The sequence below is a fragment of the Schistocerca serialis genome, chromosome 6, assembly GCF_023864345.2.
Source record: "Schistocerca serialis cubense isolate TAMUIC-IGC-003099 chromosome 6, iqSchSeri2.2, whole genome shotgun sequence".
In the NCBI taxonomy this organism is placed as follows: Eukaryota; Metazoa; Arthropoda; class Insecta; order Orthoptera; family Acrididae; genus Schistocerca; species Schistocerca serialis.
The window spans coordinates 313093122-313118939 of record NC_064643.1 but is presented as its reverse complement, the minus strand read 5'-3'; positions in this window follow the sequence as shown (position 1 = coordinate 313118939).

The following is a 25818-nucleotide window of genomic DNA, read 5'->3' as shown; positions in this document are numbered from 1 at the left end:
CTGGCAAACTTCACAATCTCTTTCCTATCTAAATTATCACAGAAAATAACTTTGCAGGCTGCTCAAAGAAATATTGGTGCATTTGCATTCTCTTGATGATATTGCTTCAGGTACTAAATTTTTCTAGATATTGTCCGCTTTTCCTTCTCAACGTTTTGTGTAATTATCCTGGAATACAGATTCTCTCTTGTAATTCTTAGTTCCTACCAAGGATAATAATGGCGGAGAATCGTTTTCCAGAGGGTTCTGAGGTCTTCTAGTTTCTTCCCACAAATTACTGCTTCCTCAGTCTCGATACACTGTGTCTGTGATCTTCCAAACTTCTCCATTTTCTGAAACTGTTGAAACGGTTCTGCCTTCCACCAGAATAATTAATTTTTTCACTAATTAACTTCGCAGTGGTGCCCATCCATCCAATTACACCAGAGTCCTGCCATAGACTCCTTTGTTAATTGTTACTACTGTGTTAATATTTTTTTTGTAGATAAAATGTTTCTCAGTGAAGTAATACAGTTCTTGAGTCTGTTCCCTCCAGTATGGCATGCGACATCTCAGAGTACCATCTTCTGAGAAAACGGTTAACAGCAGTTGCACATGAAAGTATTCTTACACTCAATGTGTACCTTCGTTCCTGATGTTACATTGATCTTGTAAGTTTTTTTAATTTTGTCTTTGAGTTAATTTTGCCACAGTTATCTGATGATGATTACTCGAAGCGCGTCGTAAATAAACTACTTGAGATCAAGAAGATCCCAAGGGTTTACTACATGCCAAGTCTGAATGGTCCCATACCTTAAAAATAGATGACTTCATCAGTCACATGGAAGAGAAGCATTCTTTAACATTCGATGTTACGTATACACAAGCGCAGTCTCTATTCGTGAGTGACTGTTCGATTTTGTGAATGTGCCAGTGAACATGGACCAATGCACTGCTTGATTCACCCACATTCAATATTTATTGGCTGGCCGCTGTGGCCGAGCGATTCTAGGCGCTTCAGTCCAGACCCGCGCTGCTGCTATGGTCACAGGTTCGAATCCTGCATCGGGCATGGATGCGTGTGATGTCCTTAGTTAGGTTTAAGTAGTTCTAAGTCTAGTGGACTCATGACCTCAAACGTTAAGTCCCATAGTGCTTAGAGTCATTTTTTTCATATTTATTTTTATTTACTCATTTATTCACACCAAAATATTAGCCACATCAGTCCCTTACAAATTCTGTATATGAATGTTTATGTATGTCTATCTTATTTAAGGGAAATCAGTTGTCAGTGTTAATGAGTTATCTGCTAACCTAATCTCTATAACCTCCTTAATAACATTTTCCAAATACCGTGACTCGCCAATAACTTTTTGTGTGTCTTCATATTTCATCCAGTATCCCTTGGTTAAGCAGTATTCAGCCGAAACGGATTTTTCTGATTGTTAAACTCTTGTGTAGGGACGCTGCTTCACACGCCGATCCTGGATGTATGAGCTGTCTGCTCTGCGTAAGCTTCGCCACAGGAACACGAACTTGGACACGCCTAGCTTTCTGAGTCCCCTCTTACGTACAAGATTTTCATAGTTCCTAAAGAGTAAAGCCAATGACAGTCACAATGTTAGTGCCATTACCTGCCGCTTACAGTAAACTGCGCACTGACGCCTAGCTGCCCCGCCACTCGGCGCCTGTGCTGCCGGCAACCTCAGCCCGCGTGACACGTGTGGCGCGGGTAGCCGCTAGCCGCGCTGCCAGGGGAGAGGCGAGACGCATGCCCATTAATAACGCGGCAGCAGGCGTAGCACTGGCAGCGGTGGCGGCGGCCCGGAAGTGCACACATTAGTTCCGCCAGCAGCCGCTGCGTGGCGCCCCGGCCGCGCCGCCTGCTGCGCTCACACACTCGCAGTTCCGCACTGCGTAAACATTCCGCCACTACCGCCGATAAGCTGTTTTGTACTGACGCGACTAATCTTTCGCTTGCACCGTGTGCAGCGATGAATACGGGTCCATCCGCATTTAGCGTTTTCTTAAACACAATAAGCCGATTACACCGCATCCACGAAAAATTTCGCCATACCATAACATCACCTACTCCGTATCTCACAGCCGGCCGAAGTGGCTGTGCGGTTAAAGGCGCTGCAGTCTGGAACCGCAAGACCGCTACGGTCGCAGGTTCGAATCCTGCCTCGAGCATGGATGTTTGTGATGTCCTTAGGTTAGTTAGGTTTAACTAGTTCTAAGTTCTAGGGGACTAATGACCTCAGCAGTTGAGTCCCATAGTGCTCAGAGCCATTTTAACCATTTGAACCGTATCTCACTGTAGGCACTACACACGGTGGTAGCGTTCTCCAGACACTCGCCAAACCCAAACACTTCCATCACACGGCACAGAATAAAGCGTTTTTCATCGCTCGAAATCACCCGTTTACAGTAATGTTCCGTCCAGTGGCGTCGATCTTTGCAACGCCTGGAACATCGCTTAACACTGACTACAGAAATGTATGGGTTTTGAAGAGCTGCACGACCATTTTTACCCATAATTTGCAGCTCCCTACGCACATTCACTGTGCTAGCTGGACTGCCGATAGCACTTTGGCACCAATGAGTGATTCCTTCCAACGATTTCATGAGATTTTTACAACCACTGCCCTCAACGGTAGACGTTCCCTGGCCGTCAGTACACGAAGTCTGCCTGGTGTTGGTTTCGTTGTCGTTGTTCCTTCGCGTTTCCACTTCGCAATCACGTCACCAACAATTAACTTGTAGAGCTTTAGAAGTGTTGAAATGCCCCTGATGGCTTGGTTGCTCAGGTAACATCGAATGACTACTGCACGTTCCTACTGTAAGTCACAGAGCTCTCCTGAGCGACAAATTCTGCTGTTACCGCTTTTCCGCTCACAATATCATCTTCCACGCCTCTCTTGTCATCTAGTGGTCAATTCCGCATTACAACCCGGTTAAACCAGTAGAGGAGAGGGTTAAATCTAGAAGATCGTGTACCCGGGAACACATGACATTTTCCGGCTTTTCTTTTAATCTAGTGACTAATTATAGAATCACACGAAGGACTGCACACTAGAAACCGCCATATGCAGTTTCTGTCATTTTCTACTGTTTCTGCTATTGTGAGACAGGAGGTTTTGTTTCGTGCAGCTTTCGTAAATATTACAAATTTTACATATTTAAGTGCTGTATAATACACTGGAGTGACACTCATCTCCTCTCTCTCCAGCTTAACTCCCGTCGCTCCACCATTTTTGTCTCACTATACATCGAAAAGGCTTACGACCGTGTATGGGATCCCAGTCTCCTGTTTAAACTCCAGACCTACGCCCTTCCTATCGACTATGACCGTCTGATTGCCTCCTTCCTCTCCCGCCGGCCCTCGAGGATTACCATCCATAACGCCGATTCCCGCACCTTCTATCCCTCCACAGGTGTGCCCCAGGGCTCTGTCCTCTCCCCTCTCCTCTACCTCCTGCACACAGCAAATATGCCCCAACCCCCCCCCCCCCCTCCAGTCCACCTCCTACAGTTTGCTGATGACACCGCATTCCTTGCCCTCACTCCTACCCTTCGACGGTCCCAACGCCTTCTCCAGGATCACGTTGAACTTTTTGCCCTCTGGTGTGACCAGTGGCTCCTCAAATTCAATCCTTCCAAGACACAGGATATCATCGTAGGTCGTACCACGCGCTCCTTCTGGCTCCTTGATTTTTCCCTTACCATCTACGCCTGTCCTGTCTGCCTTTCCCCCACTCTCACCTACCTTGGACTCACCATTGACCATCACCTCACCTGGATCCCTCATCTCTGCTCTATCCAATTAAAAGCCCACAACAGCTTCCATCTCCTTAAACTCATCTCTGGCTGGACATGGGCGTTGAACCCTCTACCATCCTCCACACCTACAAATCCTTAATCCATCCCATCCTCTGTTATGCTAACCCTGTCTAGATATCCGCCCCCCATTCTATAAGTCCCTCCAGATCCTCGAGTGCTGTGCGCTCTGCCTCTCTTTCTGTATATGCCTCCTGTCCCCCATTCAGATCCTCTATGATCTGATTCCTTTCCTGCATCTGCTCCTTTTCCTAGAACATATCCACATCCTCTACACCTCCCGCCAACTTGATCCCCCTCATCCCCTGGTTGCTCCTCTCCTCTCCAACCCATCCACTGCTGCACCTTCACCGTTGTGTCCCCCCTACCCTCCACCTTCACACCCTTCATCTCCTTTCCCGAGGTGGCTTCCATCAACTCCCCCCTCACGGACGATGCCCTCTCTCCATCAACTTCGATCCTCACCTTCCCCTCATTCCCTCTGTCCTTTTCCCAGGCCCCCTCTCCCTCCCCCTTCCATCCCGTTTTTTCTTCACCTACCCACTCCTTGAATCCCATTCTCTCCCCCCGAATCCTTTTTCTTTCCCCTCCACTGTCTTCCCCACTCCTTTTCTCGTGTCTGCCCTGATCCCCCCCTTTTTCTGTATCCTCTCCATCCATTGGCTCCCCCCTTTTTTGCTTCCCTACCCTTTTCCCCCTCATCCATCCAGGTTTTCCCCCGCCCCCCATCTGCTTTCGCCTGTGGTGTGTTATCTTCGTCTCTAATCTCTGGTGCACTGTTTGAGTGTTCAGTATTGTGTGCCCCATTTTTAAAGTGTTGTGAACAAAAATCATACTTCCACCGTGTTTTTTAATTCTGCCTGTGTACTTACTTGTGCCTTCATAAGCGTAGTCAACTCCGTACTTTTTCTATTTTAATTTCCACAACTTTCCACCATTTTACTGTTTCAACAAATTCACTGTTTTATCGCCTTTACATATTGCTTGTCATCTTCCCATTATGTTTTTTAACTCTTCTATCGGCTGTAGACTGGCGTATTAAGCAGCTGTCAGCCCGCCCCCGCCCTCTCAAATTCAATAAAGGAAAAAAAACACTGAGGTGACAGAAATCGTGGAATAGCGATAGGGACGTAAACAGATCTGCGGTAGTATCGCGTACACGAGGTATAAAAGAACAACGCACTGGCGGAGCTGTCATTTGTACTCAATTGATTCATGTGATGAGGTTTACGACGTCATTATGGCCGCACGACGGGCGGATTGGTAGTTGCAGCTAGACGCACGGTACATTTCATTTCGGAAATCGTTACGGAATCCGGTACTTCGAGGTCCACATTCTCAAGAGTGTACGGAGAATATCAGATTTCAGGCATAACCTCTCACCAAGGACAACACAGTGGCTGACGGCCTACACTTAACGACAGAGAGCAGCGCCGTTTACGTAGAAGTGTCAGTCCTAACAGACAAGCGGCACAGAAATCATTGTGGAAAGTACGACTGAACGTATCTGTTAGACAAAATTTGGCATAAATGGCTATCACAGCTAATGATCGATCAGAGTACCTTTGCTCACAGCTCGACATCGCCCACAGCGCCTCTCCTGGGGTCGTGACCATATCGGTTGGACCCTAGACGACTTGAAAATCGTGGCCTCGTCCGATGAGTCCAGATTTCAGTTGGTAAGAGCTGATGGTAGGGATCGAATGTGCACGGGCCCCACGAAATAAAGTGCCCAAGTTGTCAACAAGGCACTGTGCAAGCTGGTTGTAGCTTCATAAAGGTGCGGGCTGTGTTTTCATGGAATGGAGTGGGTCCTCTGGTCCAACAGAACCGATCATTCCCTGAAAACTGTTACGTTCGGCTATTTGGAAACCATTCAAATGGTTCAAATGGCTTTAAGTACTATGAGGCTTAACATCTGATGTCATCAGTCCCCTAGACACAGATCCATGCCCGAGGCAGGATTCGAACCTGTGACCGTATCAGCAGGGCGGTTCCAGAATGAAGCGCCTAGAATCACTCGGCCACAGCGGCCGGCTGCAGCCATTCATTATTTCATGTTTCCAAACAACGATGTCATGTCACTGGGCCACAATTGTTCGTGACTGGTTTGAAGAACATGCTGGATAAATCGAGTGAACGATTTGGCCATCCAGATCGCCCGAAATGAATCCCATCTAACATTAACGGGACATAATCGAGAGGTCAGTTCGTGTACAAAATTCTACATCGGCAACACTTTCGCAATTATCGACGGTTTCAGAGACCGAATGGCTCAATATTTCTGCATAAGACGTCCAGCGAATTGTTGAGTCTACGTTACGTCGAGTTGCTACACTACTCAAGACAAAAGGAGGTCCGACATGATATTAGGAGCTGTCCCATAACTTGTCACCTATTTGCATGTAAAGCTATTTGGATGACATCGTGAATTCTTCAGTTACAGTGGTTTTTGGTGAGTAAAATAAAGTAAGAATGATTAGACATACTTCGGCGGTTGTGCTCCATCTTTTAGCATGAAACGGAAAAATGTCTTTTACCACGGAACACGCGACGTATACAAATGAACTGACTTTCCGTAATGTCTTAACAACTTTCTTTATCATAAAACTGTGTGTTACTTGCCAACAGATTTTTTCAAAATGTTTATAACTTGTAACTGATTTCTTATAATACTTCTTCTTAAACTGATTTCACTTACTGTTTATTGGTGTGTAATAGTGTAATAATGTAACAGATAGACCATTAAATGCATTACTGACAAAATCTCCCCATTACATCATTCAAATTTGCATGAAATATTTGTTCCTAGGTAAATAACCATGTTGTATCTCGGATCTGTTTTTCACTTTTGGAAAAACCTTACTTTCGCCGAGTAATTTTTGCAGTGTCGGCAAAAAGACTATGGCACACATAAAGTGAATGCTGTCATATCGAAATGAAGAAAGAAAATATATTGAACTTCTATGATAGGGCTGACTAGACGTGAAAGTCTGAAAACTTTTTCAAGGTACAGTACTCACCCCTACATTATAAAAACGGTATGCGTACTTAACAGAAACCTCAATTAGTGAGGAACTCCGCAGTTCATTTGGATACACTGATTTTCCTGCATAACAGGCTATCAGCTTACCTTTAAATTACATAACACTGAATTTGATTCGTATGACGCACGATGTGAAGTCGCATACCATTGGAATAAAAGGAGCAGTCCCAGATGAAGCTGGGTAGTTTCATGGAGTCTTGGCCCCAGGTGCAATCAGAGATCTTGACAGCTATAGATGTGCAGATTTATCCAAATGGCGCTGCATGTTTTTATCCTATCATGAACGTTATAACAGTGATGCAGCAAGATATTTCAGTGAGTCTCTTATTGTTTTTGTATTGAAAAATTAAAAGCAAATACTTCTCACAGTTTTGTTGGCTACTTATAAAATAAAAACCACGTGAAACAAAAAGACTGGATCTGTTTGGCTGAAAAACTTAACAATCAGCTATCACAAAATAAATACATTAAGTGATCAAAAGTATCCGGACACCTGGCTGAAATTGACTTACAAGTTCGTGGCGCCTTTCATCGGTAATGCTGGAATTCAGTATGGTGTTGGCCCACCCTTAGCCTTGATGACAGCTTCCACTCTCGCAGGCATACGTTCAGTCAGGTTTCTTGGGGAATGGCAGACCATTCTTCACGGAGTGCTGCACCGACAAGAGGTATCGATATCGGTCGGTGAGGCCTCGCACGAAGCCGAAGTTCCGAAACATCCCAAAGGTGTTCTATAGGATTCAGGTCAGGATTCTGCGCAGCCCAGCCCATTAAAGGGATGTTATTGTTGTGTAACCATTCCGCGACAGGGCGTGCATTGTGAACAAGTGCTCGATCGTGTTGAAAGATGCAATCGCCATCGCCGGATTGCTCTTCAACAGTAGGAAGCAAAAAGGTGCTTAAAACATCAATGAAGACCTGTGCTGTGATAGTGCCACGCAAAACAACAAGGGGTGCTATCCCTCTTCATGAAAAACACGACCACACGATAACACTCCGAATTTTACTGTTGGCACTACACACGCTGGCAGATTACGTTCACAGGGCATTCGCCCCACCCACATCCTGACATCGGATCGCCACATTACGTACCGTAATTAGTCACTCCACACAATGTTTTTCCACTGTTCAGTCTTCCAATGTTTACGCTCCCTACACCAAGCGAGGCGTCGTTTGGTATTTACTGCGTGATGTGTGGCTTATGGCCAGCAGCTCGATTATGCAGTCCAAGTTTTCTCACCTCCCGCCTGACTGTCATAGTACTTGCAGTGGATCCTGATGCCGTTTGGAATTCCTGTCTGATGGTCTGGATAGATGTCTGCCTGTTAGACGTTACGACCCTCTTCAACTATCGGCGTACGTGTCCATTCACGTTTCCAATTCACTATGACATCAGAAACAGTGGACCTAGGGATGTTTACGACTGTGGAAATCTCGCGTACAGACAAACGACGTAAGTTACACCCAATCACCTGACCACGTTCGAGGTCCGTGGGTTCCACAGAGCGCCCCACTCTGTTATCTGACGGTGTCTAATGACTACTGAGGTTGCTCATATGGAGTACCTGCCAGTAGGTGACAGCACAATGCACCTAATATTAAAAAAGTATGTCTTTAGGGGCGTCCAGATACTTTAATCACATAGTGTAAGTCGATAGGAGTTGTGAAGTTAAGAAATTACACTATTAGTGTAGTCTTATTTTAGTGCTATTTCAAATTAACACATGTGGATTTCGTAATGCGTGCATTCAGATCTTGCCAAGTGTTATCGTTCCCTACAAATCATGGTGGGACATGTGCTCAGCCTCACTTTCAGTGACCGTGCAGTTAGAAGCACCGTGTCACGGACTGCGTCGCACCTCCCGCCGGAGGTTCGAGTCCTCCCTCGGGCATGGGTGTATTTGTTGTTCTTAGCAGAAGTCAGTTTAAGTTAGCTTAAGTAGTGTGTAAGACTAGGGACCGATGACCTCAGCAGTTTGGTCCCTTAGGAATTCACACACATTTGAACGTTTGAGTATCCGACTACCTTCTCTCATTAGTAGCCTCTACCAGCTCAGAAAGCTCACATCCCTTCTCCATCTCTCATGAACTTGTTACCGAACACCATGTAGTGCCCTCCCCTCCCCCTTTCCCTCCTTCAGCAGCCTGGTCTACTACTGGGTCTCTGTCAACACATCCCACGCTGTCTTAAACTCTAAGCTCACGCTTTTCAACCCACTTTCTATCGCCTTCGCTCCCAGACCACAAACACTTTCATGAAATTTGTCTATAATTAACTTACTCTCACGAGGAAGGCTTTGGTGCACCTTTTCCGTGCCCAGGTCGCATTCCGTTCATCTCTTGATACTCATATTCCACTTACCAGTTCCTTTTCACATAGACATCCCACATCAAGTACCATTTAATGCTCTCCTCAATACATCCGGCAACACAATCCCCACTCAGTTTCCAGGCGCATACATCAAGTTCATAATGAAGAGCATTTCGCATCTTTATAATTATGTCGTAAATAGCACCATTTTTTTTATTTTTTTTTGTGTTTGCATAATAAATGATGTAGTACAATGGTTGAAAAGTAGCACTTTAGCCAGTCCCCAGTAGCGAGAACGTAAGTAACATTTTAATAACTTTTCTTTTAAATCAGATACTGTCAGTCGGTACTGCAGCAACAAATAGTCACATACATTTTAGGGAACTTTGAAAATTAAATTTCACTTCTGAGAAAACCAGGTATCCGACCAAAGAAAAACGACAAATTAAAGCTCAGAATCTAGTATCTCATCGCAAATTTTCTGGTGTGTGTGGAATGCGGAAACCGCTGGGGCTGCTTAAGGTGCAGCTCTTTGGGTACCGACACAGCAAATAAATCCTGGTGAGAACCGATTCCGCAGGCTAGTTATCGACAATTGGACTGCTGGCGTGCCATGTCTCCATTTTGGACAGGTTGTCACACTTCAGTCAAATTCCGTCCCGTGCCTCAGAAACACGAAAAACCAACTTAACAGGTGGAGGACAACAAAAATTGACGCTATTCCACTGTCGTAAGCGATTCCAAGCGTTAGAGGGACTGACGATTCTAGCGCTGCAAGTACATCCAGAGGATAAGTTGAAATAAAATAATGTCATTGTTTTAAATGAGAACTTCGTAATAACCTGTCACCCAGCCAGAGATGGGGCTATCGCAGAAGAGAGATGGAAGTGCTGGAGAAGCTTCAGTCCCTGCTGTGGGCCTCTCGGGCAGATTCGGCTCAGACAGCTCACCTGGTCGCCTCTGATCAGGCCCTGCTCAGACTTCTTGTGTCGCTATCTGGGGGAATTAATTTACGGTCCTGCTGCCCGCAAAATGCGCTGCCGTAGAAAACAATAAGTACGATATCAAAACCGCACACGGCGAGCTTCTCAGCAGGCGCGTCATCGCAACTGTGGCGGGCAAAACCTGGCCGTAATGGTTATAAATGGGCGGCCGCCGAGGAGAGGCGACACGAAAACTTTGGCAATCTGCTGGGCACGCAGCGAGGAACGACGTGGCCGCCACTGGCCATCCAGGCCCCCACCCCACCTCCGCCAACTCCCTCGCACCTAGAGGTCGCAGGCTGCAGGCCTGCGCCAATCTCTTCCCAGGTGGCAGCTGGGGAACCACAGGCTTCAAGCCATTTCTCAGACAACTACACTGTCAGGAAGTAAGGTGTGCTCAGTTTTAGGAGTTCAACACCGCCTAATGTGTAGAATCAAATCATTTACAGACAGGGTCCTTAAACCAAGGTATTTTTCTCTGTAACAAAAGAATGACTGAAACGCATATTTATTTATAAAGGTCACCGTAAGAAAAGTTTATCTTTCCTCGGAGCTACGAACATACACTACCTGATGTAAGGCGTGTATATTTCTATTGTCTATTGTTAAATCACAATTATTGAAAGATGTTTATATTTTATTAACAGGATTATGTAGGAATAATTAATATTTGTCATGATATAATTAATTGTGGTAGCAGGGAATATCTGCACCAAAGTATTATTGATATAATTCTAAAAAGGGCGGGAGAAACCGCTTATGGATACATTTTAAGAAAAGAGCGGAAAAGACAGCGCATTGATACATTTTGTAATGGTAGCAGGGATTGTCTGCACCAGAAAGCATTGTTGGCAGGAGAGACCGCACTTCAGCGTTCGTAGGAAGTCAGTAGTAAGCGAGAAGTGAAGCGAGTCGGTATCAGGACTGAAGCGAGAGGTTGAGAGGAGCGGTGTGCCTGCCAGCCACCAGCTATGATTTATAAGAGATTATAAACGGATGTACAGAGACATCAGCTAACTACACTCCTGGAAATGGAAAAAAGAACACATTGACACCGGTGTGTCGGACCCACCATACTTGCTCCGGACACTGCGAGAGGGCTGTACAAGCAATGATCACACGCACGGCACAGCGGACTCACCAGGAACCGCGGTGTTGGCCGTCGAATGGCGCTAGCTGCGCAGCATTTGTGCACCGCCGCCGTCAGTGTCAGCCAGTTTCCCGTGGCATACGGAGCTCCATCGCAGTCTTTAACACTAGTAGCATGCCGCGACAGCGTGGACGTGAACCGTATGTGCAGTTGACGGACTTTGAGCGAGGGCGTATAGTGGGCATGCGGGAGGCCGGGTGGACGTACCGCCGAATTGCTCAACACGTGGGGCGTGAGGTCTCCACAGTACATCGATGTTGTCGCCAGTGGTCGGCGGAAGGTGCACGTGCCCGTCGACCTGGGACCGGACCGCAGCGACGCACGGATGCACGCCAAGACCGTAGGATCCTACGCAGTGCCGTAGGGGACCGCACCGCCACTTCCCAGCAAGTTAGGGACACTGTTGCTCCTGGGGTATCGGCGAGGACCATTCGCAACCGTCTCCATGAAGCTGGGCTACGGTCCCGCACACCGTTAGGCCGTCTTCCGCTCACGCCCCAACATCGTGCAGCCCGCCTCCAGTGGTGTCGCGACAGGCGTGAATGGAGGGACGAATGGAGACGTGTCGTCTTCAGCGATGAGAGTCGCTTCTGCCTTGGTGCCATTGATGGTCGTATGCGTGTTTGGCGCCGTGCAGGTGAGCGCCACAATCAGGACTGCATACGACCGAGGCACACAGGGCCAACACCCGGCATCATGGTGTGGGGAGCGATCTCCTACACTGGCCGTACACCACTGGTGATCGTCGAGGGGACACTGAATAGTGCATGGTACATCCAAACCGTCATCGAACCCATCGTTCTACCATTCCTAGACCGGCAAGGGAACTTGCTGTTCCAACAGGACAATGCACGTCCGCATGTATCCCGTGCCACCAAACGTGCTCTAGAAGGTGTAAGTCAACTACCCTGGCCAGCAAGATCTCCGGATCTGTCCCCCACTGAGCATGTTTGGGACTGGATGAAGCGTCGTCTCACGCGGTCTGCACGTCCAGCACGAACGCTGGTCCGACTGAGGCGCCAGGTGGAAATGGCATGGCAAGCCGTTCCACAGGACTACATCCAGCATCTCTACGATCGTCTCCATGGGAGAATAGCAGCCTGCATTGCTGCGAAAGGTGGATATACACTGTACTAGTGCCGACATTGTGCATGCTCTGTTGCCTGTGCCTATGTGCCTGTGGTTCTGTCAGTGTGATCATGTGATGTATCTGACCCCAGGAATGTGTCAATAAAGTTTCCCCTTCCTGGGACAATGAATTCACGGTGTTCTTATTTCAATTTCCAGGAGTGTATTATCATAAGAGGAACTAATATTACAGAATTATATTTTTGAGAAACTCAAGACTATTGAAGGTATGTTTGCGCAATGCTAGTTGTAAGATTATTGTAAAAAAGTAAGTCCCATTTGAACGTTTGTAAAATCATTTCATTACCAACAGTAAATATTTCAAGCGTTTTCAGAATATAATTAATTTTTGCCAGCAATGTTGCATTACTGATTATAATCCATCCCAAAAACTATCAACATAAAACTTTGCAAAAATCTTAGTGTTGTCAAGAAAAAGTTTAACTATGAACTACGTAACTTCAGTCAAATTAATTAAAGAATAACGTCAGCTTTGCTATTAAAGAATAACGTCAGCTTTGGTAATAAATACAGCCACTTATTATGAAAGTCCACCAGCAGCTAGTAGAGTATAGTAAAACAGAGTAAGTATATTCATGTCGCAGTTCGATGTAGCAGTCAGATGGCGATCCAGTAACAGTAAAAAAGGTAAGGAACAGTTTTGGGTTATTGCAGATAACGACTGAGGGCCACGTCGACGACACATTCTATGTTTCGTCGAAATAATCAGAAAATCACTTTTAATAAGCAGCAAATAAATTTGTATGCGAAGATTGAGAAAGAGAATAATTTCAAAGGGAAGATTTCAGTTGTTATTATTAAGCAAGAGATAGAAATCCTAAGGAAAGGTTTCATAGTTTATTGTAAAAGGGAAGGTTACCATTAACAAAAGAGGTATAGAGGAGACGGGAAGGTTTCACTGACAAAAAAAAAGTGAAGCACCCGTAAGACACGTTCGGATTTCAATGTAACCTCGCACACGTACGCACCATCAGCGGGTACGTAACTAGTTGTAGCTGGAATTCTATGTGAGAGGGAGAACAGTTACCTGTGTGGATTAGTGTTGTTCGTGTTAAGTGTTATAATCAGGCTTGGTAAGGGGCGTGAACAGTGTCCGATGTTGACTGATCACTGTGGTGGACATGGCGAAGCCACGTACTCAGTATGAGACAGGGTTATCTGCGGGTCTGTGAATAATTGTAGCTGGAATTCCTTGTGACAAGAAGATCAGTCACCAGAGTGTATTACTGTAGTTCGTGTTAAGTGTTATACTCGAGCTTCGTATTGTATGTAAGGGGCGTGAACAGTGTCAGATATTAAGTGAACACTGTGACGGATGTGACGAAGCCGCATACTCGTATGAGACAGGGTTATCAGAACCTGACAGAGTTGGAAAGGAGCCACACTGTAGGTCTCCAGCAGGCCTACTGGACAAACCGTACAATATCCAGAGCTTTGTGTTGCTCAGATGTGGCAGGGGCACGATTTCAGACTACATAGGACTTGCACCCTTAGTCTAGGGATGCCGGGACGGTAGCTCAGCGTGTTCGGCCAGACGTTCAGCTGCCCTTTGTAATAAACAACTGAGTGAATGGATCAACAATGAACATGAATGAGCGTCATGGGACGTCCGGCACGAACATAGCTAACAAAATGAGATCAAAGAAGAAACAAAAGAAGTGGGGAGCGGTAGCATCTCTGATTAATAACCAAATCTTTCCGGTTTCTAACCCCAACACAGCTTACATTTTGAATAAAAATCATCAACACTGACGGCCGCAGACTTCCGGCATAAGATGTCATCCTCATTCTGCCAACGGCCGGAGAAGTGGACAGAGGTTCAGGGAACCAAGAGACGGTTGGAAGCTGCCCCTAAAGGCGGAAGAATCGGCAGTGATCAATGGCATGAGGATGCAGAAGGCAATGAAAACAACCGCATTAAAGACACGTAATGTCTATCCACAGGTCACATAGCCTGCAAATGAAAAATATCATTATGACCTCTCTATTGGCAAAAGATTCGGGAATAGTACCCCATTCGTACCTCAGGGAGGGGGCTTCCTATTGGTAGGTGACCGTGAGAAAGAGAGTGAATAACCAACGAACGGATACGATCTACGAGTTGGGACTTGGAATGTCAGTAGTTTGAAAGTGGTAGGGAAGCTAGAAAAACTGAAAAGGGAAACGCAAAGGCTCAATCTAGATATAGTGATAGTCAGTGAAGTGAAATGGAAAGAAGGAAAGATTTCTGGTCACATAAGTATTGGGTAATACGAACAACAGCAGAAAATTGCGTAACAGGAATTGGATACGTTATGAATAGGAAGGTAGGGCAGAGAGTGTGTTACTGTGAACAGTTTAGTGATTGGGTTGCTCTCATCAGAGTCGACAGCAAACCAACACCGAAACAATATTTCAGTTATACGTACCGACTTCTTAATCTGATGACGAAGAGATAGAGAAAGTACTTGAGAATTCTGAACGTGTAATTCAGTACATAAATGGAAGTGAAGATTTAATAGTCGTGGGGGACTGGAAGTCTATAGTAGGGGAAGGAGTAGAAGAAAGGGTTACCGAAGAATAAGGTCTTGCTACTAGGAATAAGAAAGAACGAATAAATCAGCTCTGCAATAAATTTCAGAATCGAGCTCTGCAATAAACTTCAGCTAGTAAGAGCGAATACGCTGTTCGAGAATCGCAAGAGGAGGAGGTATACTTGGAAAAGGCCGGGATGTACAGGAAATTACCAGCTAGATTACAACATGGTCAAGCAGAGATTCAGAAATCAGATACTGGGTTGTAAGGCGTACCCGGAAATAGTTATAGACACAGATCAAAATTTGGTAGTGATGAAGAGAAGATGAAGTTTAAGAGATTAGTCAGGAAGAATCAATATGCAAAGAAATGGGACACGAAAGTACTGAGAAATGAAGAGATACGCTTGAAGTTCTCTGAGGTTACAGATACTATGATATCTGTGATAGTTCAGTAGGCAGTCACAGAAGTTGGAAAGAAAAACATAGGTACAAAGAAGGCAATTATGAAGAAACCATAAGTAACGGAAGAAATACTTCAGCTGATCGTTGAAAGCAGGAAGTACTAACATATTCAGGGAAATTCAGGAATGCAGAAATACAAATCATTTAGGAATGAAATAAACACTAGGTGCAGGGAGGCTAGGGCGAAATAGATGCATGAAAAGTGCGAAGAAATCGAAAAAAATATGATTGTTGGAAGGACTGAGTCAGCACACAGAAATGTCGAAAGAAGCTTCGATGAAATGAAAAGCAAGGGTGGTAACATTAAGAGTGCAAGAGGAATTCTACTGCTAAATGCAGAGGAAAGAGCGGATGGATGGAAATAATACATTGAAGGCCACTGGGTGGGGGGAAGATTAATCTAATGTTATAGAAGGGGAAACAGGAATCGACATAGAAGAGATTAGAATTAGAATTTAAAAAAGCTTTGGAAGACTTAAGATCAAATAAGATAGCATTCCGTCAGAGTTTCTAAATGACTGGGGGAAGTGGCAACGAAACGACTATTCACGTTGGTGTATAGAATGTATGAGTTTGGCGACATACCATCTTACTGTCGGAAAATTATCATCCACACAATTCCGAAGACTCCAAGAGCTGGCAAATGTGAGAATTATCGCACAGTTAGATAACAGCTTAGCTATCCAAGTTGCTGGCAAGAATAATAGACAGGAGAATGTAAAAGAAAATTGAGTTTGTGTTAGATAACGATTAGTTTGACTTTAAAAAGGGTAAAGGTACAAAACAGGCAGTTATGTAGCTGCAGTTGATAATGGGAGTAAGACTAAAGAAAATTCAAGACGCTTTCATAGGATCTGTCGACGTAGAAAATGCGTTCGACAATGTCAAGTGGTGCTAAATGTTCGAAATTCTGAGGAAACCAGGCGCAAACTATAGGGAGAGACGGGTAATACACAACATGTACAAGAACCAATGGGGAATAATAAGAAAGGAATACCAAGAACGAAGTGCTCAGATTAAAAAGGGTGTAAGACGGGGCTTTAGTGTTTCACCTTTATTGTTCAATCTATAAATCGAAGAAACAATAATTGAACTAAAAGAAAGATCCATGAATGGAATTTAAATTCGAGGTGAAAGGATATCACTGTTCAAATTCGCTGATGACAATGCTATCATTAGTTCACATATTACAGGATTTGCTGAATGGAATGAACAGTCTAACGAGTACAGAATATGGACTGAGAATAAATCGAAAAAAGACGAAAGTAATGGGAAGTAACAAAAATTAGAACATCGAGAAACTTCACATAAGCACTGATGGTCACGAAGTAGACGAAGTCAAGGAATTTTGCTACCTAGGCAGCAAAATAACCAATCACGGACGGAGCAAGGAGGACATCAAAAGCAGACTAGCAGTGACAAAAATGGCGTTTCTGTCCAAGAGGAGTCTAGTAATATCAAACATAGGCCTTAATTTGAGGAAGTAATTTCTGAGAATGTACCTTTGGAGCACAGTCGGACTAGATAATTACCGTCCCATCCACCAAAAACAAACGGCTGCGTTTGGAGTGGCGCCGTGACAGGAAGCATGAACTGCGGATGGGTGGTGTTGCAGTGTTGCAGGGTTTTCCGTGACGGATGGCGTTTCTGAACTCTTCCAGATGATCTTCGACGGCGAGTATGGCGGCAATCTTGGGGAACTCCCATATTCGTTCCGTACTTCAAATGTTTTGGAGAGGTCAGCTGTGTTTTTCCTGGTGTCGTGGTGTGGAGAGTCACTGGGTATGACTTCAGTTAATGGCTGATGGTTACTGCGGGAAATGTGATGGCACAATATGTCACGGACATCGTGCGTCCTCATGTGTTACGTCTCGTGCAGCCAGTGTCATAGCGCCATTTTTCAACATGACTGTGCTCGTCCACAAATGTCATGCAGCTCTATGAATGCACTGCATGATGTTACGGTACTCCCCTGGCCAGCAAGATCTCCAGATCTGTCGCCAATCTGATACGTATGGCACCAGCTCGGACGTCACCTCTGTTCCAGTGCCAGCGTCCAGGATATCAAGGACTGGTTACAGCAGTTCTAAACCATCTTGCCTTAGCATAGGATACAACGGCTTTATCATACTCTTCTCAACCGAGTCTTGTATGCTTACAGGTCAGAGCGGGGTCAACGTTATACTGATAAGTCGGCTCGTACTGCAAAGTTTTTTGTAAATTTTATGTGATTTGGTAATCACAGAAATAATATCACATACCCTCTTAATCCTTGAAGGTTCACTTCGTTTCTTCCTTCCATCCCCAACCTCTAGTGCGGTCCGCTTTTTTTGCAGACGCTGTAGTTTATTTCGAAGAGTTACAGACATGTATTATGTTTTTTAAATAGGACATTATTTTTGATATCACGTAGCTAATGTATTTAAACCATGTACAAGTTAATTTAATGCAAATTTCTGTAAATGTTCATGCTCAGCAACGACTTCTAGAAGCAAGTTGTTTGAGACGATGCGGCTGTAACAGACGAAGACCAGCAAGAAGTGAGAATATAAGTTTTTGTTTTAGCTGCAATACTAAACATCCTCATGTCATCTCGCGATAAATAAATGCAGTCACAAGTTCACTCGTACCACATGTCACCAACAATGGAACTGCATGCGAATGACTTCAATTAGACGGTTATTTTCTGCGAATGGGCCGTCAATAATTTCACTCTGGATGGCTTACTAAGTGTTATGTCCTCTGAGCAATCCACGCTCACAAATTATGGTTCAGTGAACGATCGGAAGCATATCACTGGGCCACAGAAAAGCTTAGGTGGATACGTCATGTCAGTCGCCAAAGGAGGTGGTCCGCTAATGTATGGTGAGGAATCCTTGTCTATGAAATCATCGGTTCACATTGCTTCACCGGTGGTCTGAAAGTTGAAATTTATCGAGCTTTCATCGTCGACAGTTTAAGTGTTCTCCGTGAAAATGTCACTCTAGAGATTAAAGGCTTTATGTGGGTGCAGCATGACGGTCATTCAGACCATTCCGCGCAATATTGAGCAAGAGCTCAAAAATTCATGTTATAGAGGATGGCTAGGACACCGTAGCTCACATGGTAGCGCGGTTAACACCAGCAGACTTCTTTTTGTGGGAATGTGTAAATAAACTTATTTTACCGAAGCCACATACCCAGTTATCTCAAACTTGTCGCTCCATGACGCCAGCACCGTTACATCTCGCTCATAGTTCATTTATAAGGCGTAGTGAGTTGTGCACAATTTAAAACAGGCACTCACCACTTAAATGAACATTCTGCAACCAGAACTTGCGTTTCAACACAGTTAATTATATACAACATGTTGCATCCACCCTTAAAAACTTGAACGTTTCTCACACCCTAACTAAAATTGGAATAAACTTGATACAAACTGATCTGTAGGCGCGCGGGGTAGCCGCGTGGTCTGGGGCGTCTTGTCACGGTCAGCGCGGCTCACACCGTCAGAGGTTCGAGTCCTCCCTCGGGCATGGGTGTGGGTGTGTGTTGTCCTTAGCGTAATTTAGTTTAAATTAAGTAGTGTGTAAGCTAAGGGACCGATAACCTCAACAGTTTGGTCCCATAAGACCTTACCACAAATTTCCATTTTCCAAACTGATCTGCACAGGGTTTTGATACATCAGCTACATAATAGAGAAAAATTACAGCCCGTTGCTGTAAGTCTCTGGAAAATGCAGAAGGAGTAAGTTTATCTAGATCATTAAATATTCATTTCACTTATTATTTCGGGCACTGCAGAGAAAAATGGCTTTCTGGAACACCCTATATACACTTATACCCTCGAACCACTTTTTAGTTCATACCAGAGGGTATTTTCTATTGTACGACGTATTGAGGTTTCTTCCTGTTCAGTTCACATATGCAGTTTAGGGAGAATAACTCCTTAGATGGTTCTGTGTGCGCTGTAACTGATTTAATCTCTAAAAATGAATCTTTCACTCTGTAGATGGAACCCCTCCTTTCGCGGACAGTACTCTTACCGTCTTACGTATTTGTCCACGACTCACGACCGACCCTCATGGGAAATTCATTAGCAGCTATACGATAAGATACTTATTAAGTTTCGTCCCAACTGGTCAGCATCTTGTCAACCTACGCTAAATCGTCAGGTGCAAGCTAAATAGTCTCCACATGTCGAAACAAACTTCTTTTGGCGGATAGTCTGCTTATATATGAGGTTGTGTCTCTTATTTTCCTTTCTGGTCAAAAATTTGAGAGGAGCGAAAACAGAACGTCCTAAGAACTACACAACCGTTTCTTTTCGAACTTTGATACCCGAGTGAAATGTAGAAAATGGAAAAACTGGATATCAAATTAACCAGCGTGAGGACAGGCTTAGCAAAGAAAGACTTAAGTACTTGAAAGTAATAACGTGGCATCTTACCTCGGATGAGGAAACCATTGCATTATAGTCATTTCCAGAGTGACGATCAGCCAAAATGCAGTCTCCGCCAAGTCATCTACAGTTGGCAAGAACTTTCCGCAGTTTAGGGCGAATATGTGGTAAAGGACAAACACCGTCACCAACTTTCATGGTCGTAGCTTGAGTTTTTTCGAGGTGATAAAGAAAACATTATGTCTTATCATCTCCATCAGTTTGTCCTTCTCTAAGAACAGTCTGTTTGGCAATCGGGCCATTGTCTCCTCTTTGACACATTTCTACAACGGTCGCCGCGTGGAGTGGCCCCGCGGTTTGAGGCGCCACGTCACGGATTGCGCGGCCCCTCAGGACGGAGGTTCGAGTCCTCCCTCGGGCAAGGGTGTGTGTGTTATTCATAGCATAAGTTAGTTTAAGTAGTGTGTAAGTCTAGGGACCGATGACCTCTGCAGTTTGGTCCCTTAGTAATTCACACACATTTGAACATTTTTACAACGGCCATTGATATTTTCTGCCTCCACACGTCGGAACAAACTTCTTTTGGCTTTACAAAGCTTTGCTAAGAAATATTTAATAGGATAATTAACAAAAAAGTTAATTTGTGGTTTGAGGGAAAATTACATAATGGATACTTGACCGAGGACAGGCTTAGCAAAGAAAGACTTATATGCTTGAAAGTAATAACATGGCATCTTACCTCGGATGAGGAAATCATTGCATTATAGTCATTTCCAGAGTGACGAACAGCCAAATGGTGGTAAATGGAGAAATAGGGTATCAAACTGACCAGCGTGAATGTGCACTTTTGCAAAAATAGTTTAATCACTTGAAAGTAATGAGTATAATTGTAATTAGTGAGTTGAGTAAATTATTTTTATAATTTTCATAACCAGAAGAAGAGTGGGAAATACACAAATAGGATTTCAAACTGACCTATGGGATATGTGACCTATGGAAGGTATAGTTTTTAAAAAAACATTTAATTGCTTGAAAGTAATAAATATAACAAAGGAAAACTTAATCGGTGATTTGAGGGACAATTACGGAGTGGATTTTGTCCGAATTTTCACTGCCTAACAAAGAGTGGGAAATGGGCATATGGGACAGCAGACTAACCAGCGTGATGTGTAGTTCCGCAGAGAAAAAGATTTAAATGCTTGAAGGTAATCAGGTTAACGAAGACAAAACAAGTGATTTGAAGGGAAAATTGAAATATTACGCGGACAACTGGAGCTATCTATATAAATGACTAATCTGCATTGTAGCAGAATTGAACTAAATAGTTCCTTTGTGCTAGTATTAGTAGAACTTATATTCACCATCCGGGATAAATTAATAACTGGTTCCGTTTACCGACCTCCCGACTCAGATGATACAGTTGCTGAACAGCTCAAAGTCTCATTTCAAATAGGTGCCCCACTCGTACTATTATACACCGTGTTCACTTCAATCTACTCTCGATATGTTGGCGAAAATACACGTTTAAGTCGATGGTAGGAATAAAACATCGTCCGAAATAGTGCTAAATTCTTCCTCCGAAAATTATTTTGAAAAATTAGTTCGGGAGTCCACTCCAAGCGTAAATAGTTGTGAAAACATACTCGACACTTAGCGACCAATAACCCTGAGGAGAAAATAGGGACCTCGTTGTAGCGAGCTTGACACCTTCCTAAGAGACAGCCTCTGTTCCTTCCGAACTAGATACGTAATTAGAGACCAGATGTCACATAAATTTAAAGAAATAGAGTCGGCATCATGTAGAAATTTATAGCAAATAATAACAGATGGAACTGACCCATCCTTGGTACAAGAAACAGTTCAGAACATTATTGAATAATCAACGAAGGAACATGCGTAAATTAAAATAGCGCAAAATCCCCAAGATCGGCGAAGTTTAACAAAAGCTCAAACATCAATGCGAGAAGCTTTTAATAATTTCCATAACGATACTCTATTTCGAAATGTCTCAGAAAATCCAACGAGATTCTGGTAGTATGTGAAGTACACCAGCGGTAAGACTCAATCATTACTTTCGCTGTGTGATAACGATGGTTATGTTACAGATGTTGGCGCCACTAAAGTGGAGTTACTGAATACGGTTTTCCCGACATTCTTTCACCAAAAAAAGACGATGTAAATATTCCAAAATTCGAATCAAGACCTGCTGACAACATAAGCAACTTTTAAGTAGATATCTTCAGTGTAGCAAAGCGCGTAAGTCACTCAACAACGGCAAGTCCTACAGTACAAATTTTAGACCAATTAGGTTCCTTTCAGAATATGCTGATAAAATACATCCATACTTAATAATCACTTACAACGACTGACCGACGAAAGATCCGCTCTTAAAGACTGCAAAGCTGCGCAGGTGACACCAATACTCAAAAACAGACATAGGACTAATCCAATGAATTACAAACCCACATCAGTGACGTCGATTTGTAGTAGGATTATGCAACATATGTTGTGTTCGAACATTATAAATTTCTTCAAAGAAAACGATCTGTTGATATACAGTCATCATGGATTCAGAAAATATTGTCCTTGTGGAACAAAACTAGCTCTTTATTCTCACGAAATAATGAATGCTGTCGGCAGGGGGTCTCAGATCGATTCCATATTTCTAGATTTCCAAGATTCATTTGGTAATGTTCGGCGTCTTATCAAATTGCGTGCCTACGGAGCATCGTCCGACTGCAGAAATGATTTCCTGTTAGAAAGATCACAGTTCGCAGTAACAGAAGTAAAGTCATCGAGTTAAACAGAAGTGATATATGGCGTTCTCCAAGGAAGTGTTGTAGGCGCTTTGCTGTTTCTAATTTATTCAGGAAGAGTCAGGAAGAAAGGTACATGCTTGGAGGGATGATAGTATTGGTGATCACGAACATAAAACTTCACATGGACATATGCCCTGTTCCGAATGGTTTCTGAGACAGAACACCCTTAATGTCAGTTTTGTAAGTTTTTCTTGAATAACTCGAAAACAGCGGCCTCTAGTGAAAGCGTGTTGCAGTACAAAATTAAACTACATTAAATTTCCTACAAAAGAATGCCCTGTTCACTTTTTGCCTAGGGCTAATAGTTTGCCCGACGAGGCTGAGAAAGTATTGAAAATCTCCTTCAACGAGCATGATCTGCAGCTTAGATAGTTTTTATAAGCCAATTTGAGGTAGTTTCCTGACTTGATAGACCACAAGTGTCCCGTATTAAATTGTTCGTCTTGAAGAGAGCGAGAGAATATACGCCGTAGCGGAAGTATTTTTTGTAGGCGAATTTGAGGTAATTTCCCTACTTGGCAGATGGCAAGTATTCTGTTTCAAATTGTTCATCTCGATTTCCTCTACACTCTAGTGGTACATTGTAACCAATGACAATGTACTCAGTAATACAGAAAGTAAATAACAATATACATTACACGCGATCCGTGTCGGATACAATTCGGAACAGGACATATGTTCATATCACTTTTTTGTTAAGAATCACCATGACTCCTCAAATCATGTACCTTACCTCCTGACTCAGGCTGCATAAGTGATTTGGGAAACAATCTAAGCAGCCATCTTACATATTTTGCATACGATACTGGCATTTGCCATTTAGTAAAGTCATCAGAAGATCAAAACAAACAGCTAAATGTTTTACACCAGATAAATCTATGGTGCGAATAGTGGCAGTTGACCCTAAATAACGAAAAGGAATCTGTTAAATTTCTGTTACGCGACAAATCACACAAATCTAAAGGCGGTCAGTTCAACAACATATCTGGGACTAACAACTACGAACAAGTTAAACTGAAAAGTTCACATAGATAATGTGGGGGAGAAAGTGAACCAAAGAGTGCGTTGTGTTGGTAGAGCACTAATAAATTCCATAGGTCTACTAAATAGAGTGCCTGCGATACGCTAGTCCGTCCTCTGCTAGAGTACGGCTGTGTGGTAAGGGTTCCTTATCAGATAGGATTGACGGAGTGCATCAAAAATTCCTAAGAAGGGCGACTCGTTTTGTATTACAGGGTGGTGGTGGATGACAGAGTGTCACGGATGTGATAGGAGAATTGGGGTGGCAGTCACTAAAACAAAGACGTTTTTCGATAGGGTGACATCTTTTGACGAAACGTCTATCTCCAACTTTCTCCTGTGACTGCGAAAACCTTTTGTTGACACCCACCTACATAAGAGAAATTAGCATTGTAAGAAAATGAAAGAAAGATTGAAGTGTTCGTCTGTCCCACATTCTGTACATTAGTACAAAAGCTTTTGGTCACTTACCTAACAGCATCAAAAGTCTGACAGATAGCCATATAGCAATCAAAAGGAAATCAAAAGAATTTCTGAATGTCAGCTCCTTCTACTCTACTATTAGATGAATTTTTGGATATAGTAAGTGGGTAATTCCTCCCCACCCCCCCCCCCCACACACACACACACACACAAAAATTGTCATGTAATATTTTGTGTAATGTAATATCTTGTATAGACACCTTTTATCAGCCTGACACGTTCCACATCATTACGAAGTGTCGTATTCGTGATCTATGGAACAAGTACTAATCGAATCGAATCTAATCTAATCTGTTAGATAATGGAACGGTAGGGAAAGAGTAAAACTCAATTTAGTTGATTGGCTGCTTGTTTTCCTTGGCGAATCCGGTTTCCAATTTCGCTTTTACTGCGTCTTCTTCAGCAATGGCTCCCACATATTTACAAGAGAACACAGACCTTACTACTCCAAAATCCAACGTCAAGTCTTGACCCAGTCCTGCAATAATCAAATACTTAATTATCTCTAATGGTTAAACCCCATTTCTGTTATTCTTTGTCTAACTTCATACCCATGTAGTTCATGTAATTCTCATCCACTGCAAAAATAATTTAACCATAAGCAAAATTGAAAGCGAAGAGTTTCTCATCGTTTACACACACACACACACACACACACACACACACACACACATACACACACACCACAACACGAACGTTTCCATAAACTTCAGTCAGAATTTAAGTATATTTGAAGTGATATAGGTGATATAGCACATCCTTGTCGTAAGCCTTTGGTCACTAGAATCTCTCCGGACTTATTTCTACCTACTTTCATTCTACAAACTTCTAAGTTTTTTTAGTCTTAATTTCTTGTCATCAGTTGGTCGCCAAAAAACCAGTATTTTTTAGGTTTATTACAGAAGGCTACCTTAGCACTATCTAATATTTCAACTTATGGAAAATACACCATTAGGACTTGTCTAACGAGTCACACGTGGATCTGGTGGCCGTGGCATAGACAGACGTCAGAGCAAAATACAAAAAGTCACGGAGGTAGCGAATGATGGCAATATCTGTGCGTTTGAGAGGCGCGCTTCATAGCTCTCTGAGTGCCCCAGTGATAGCAATAACAAGGGAGGAAAGCGACGCGGGACGCAGGAGGAATTAATGAAATGCGTTATTGAGCTGCGGTCGAGGGATCTGGGTCAAGGGGGCGATTATTGCTTTCCTGCGGCAGCGAACGGATAACCCCTCTACCCCGAACCAAGCCGATCCCTGCCTGTTCCCGTCAGCCGATCACTCTACGCAAAACGCTGTCATTCACGCTCTGGCCTGTGTCATCAGCGACTCAGAAACTTTAGGCTTAAGAGTTGTAAAACTGGCAGTACTGTTTACTGAATTCGACAGATTCACAAAAGTAAGGCGCTTAATTAGTCCCGCTGGGGCAGTGAACTAAACTAAACAGTTGCGTCGAGAACACGCAATAACAGGCAAGGAAGACAACGGCAGGCAAGACAAGTCCGAATCGCAGTCACAGAGCATCTTCAAAGACCGATAGCTGAAGGCAGGTGGGACTGAGGGCATACAGGCGCAACTGGAACTGGTTGTGGATGAGCGTATGGTCATATAACCAAGCAGAAGCTCTGGAGGGCGTTACGCTCGTTTGACTTCTGACTGCGCTATACGTGATTACAAAA